The sequence below is a fragment of the Apium graveolens genome, chromosome 2, assembly GCF_009905375.1.
Source record: "Apium graveolens cultivar Ventura chromosome 2, ASM990537v1, whole genome shotgun sequence".
Classification (NCBI taxonomy): domain Eukaryota; kingdom Viridiplantae; phylum Streptophyta; class Magnoliopsida; order Apiales; family Apiaceae; genus Apium; species Apium graveolens.
In genome coordinates, this window is record NC_133648.1 from 248,733,577 (window position 1) to 248,735,551 (window position 1,975).

Sequence of the window (1,975 nt, forward strand, 5' to 3'; positions counted from 1 at the left end):
AGATTCAAAGGGTGATGAACTCATTCTGGTGGAAATCCAACAATGCAAACAGGAAAGGTATTCGCTGGCTTGGATGGCATTGGATGTACATGTTAAAAAATGATGGGGGGGCTGGGTTTTAGAGATATAAACGGGTTTAACATTGCCCTTTTGAGTAAGAAATTTTGGAAGCTAATTCATGAACCCATGTCTCTTATGTCCAGGATGTTAAAAGCCAAATACTACCCATGAATGTTTTTTATTGAAGCAGATAGGAAAGGGGGGAAAGCTATACATGGTCTGGGATATGGGAGGCAAAATAGGAAATGAAAAAGGGGCTGCGTTGGGTTGTGGGTGATGGAAAATCAATTAGTGTTGTGAACGATCGTTGGCTGCGTACAAAAAAGATTACTGTGTTAACAAAGATCAAGTCAGAGGGGATGTAACCCAGTTAAGAGTCTGTGATTTGTTCCAGGAAAACAGAAAAGAGTGGGATCAAAGTAAGTTGGACCTCTATTTTAGCAGTTTAGATGTCGATGCAATCTTGAAAACCAGAATTCCACAAAGATATACAGAAGACAGGATGGCCTAGAATCATTCCAAGAATGGTAAGTATACTGTGAAGTTTGGTTATTATCAATGGTGTCAATAACATACAGCTGCTACAAGTGTTCAGAGATCTAGAGGGTGGAGTACAATCTGGAGGCTAAATTTCCCACATAAAGTTAGAGTGTTTTTATGGAGGTTCTGTCGCAACACACTCCCAGTTAGAAATTTGTTACGAGGACGGGGTGTGCCAGTTCCTATTATATGTGCAATGTGTGTCGGAGAAGTCGAACATTTGAGACACCTGTTTTTTGAATACAGTTTTTCTAAGGAGTGCTGGCCGAGTATGGGAATAAGTGTTGATAGATGGGACATTGAAAACAATAATGAATGGCTTCTGCAAAAATTGTCTTGTGGCTCTACAGAGGAGCTGCTAAAAATCGTGACTGTTCTTTGGGGACTGTGATTTATACGAAACAAGAGAATTTTTGAAAATAGGAATATGAATCTAGATTCTGTAATGGCTTGGAGTCGAGGTCAGATCCTTGAATGGCAAGAAACAAACACGAAATCTCAAAGTCTAGCCACATAACCAGTTGAAAGACAAGAGAATGTTAGAAGATGGCAGACTCCGACCTTAGGAAGTTTAAAACTTAATGTCGATGCCTCGCTGGTGGAGGGCCAAGACCACTACTCACTGGGAATGGTACTGAGGAACCACCTTGGTCATTATATCCTGGGGAAAACAAGCAGATGCAAGGCTCATTATCGGTTCTGGAAGCAGAGGTCACAGGCATAGTTGAAGCCTTGATTTGGGCCACTAAAATCACATCTGGGAATGTGTTGATCGAAAGTGACTCGCTACAGGTTGTTAAAGCAGTGCAGCAAGGCCAGCAAGACCTTCTAGAACTGGGAGACATGATTCAGTACTATAGGGATATTTTGCGTTGCAATAATCGTCTTTCAGTTAGATTTGTTAGAAACCAAGCCAACAAAGTTGCCCATAGCATGGAAAGAATACCTTATGAGGTCAATAGTTTCTTGGTATTTTCGTCTCCTCCTAGTCATTTATTTGGAGACAATATTGTCCGAATGTTTAATGATGATAATATCTCTTTTCTAAAAAAAACTCCATCCATTAAACGAATCCATTCATCAAATGATGATACCATCCCAAAGAATTCTCAACCAAAAAAGAAATGAATAAAGAAGAATCGGTCATGTAAATTCTAGAGTTCATATACCCAATTTCAATTTAGGGCCTTTTAAATATAACTCCCAACATGCATCAAGAATACCACATTCGCATTTAACTCCCGTTTGAAGATATTATTGATATGACCTAGAGAATTATGAATTTGATGAACTCATATTCTTAGTTTCTCTCTTTACTCTCCAATTATATATATATACATATATATATACATATATATATATATTGTATATATAG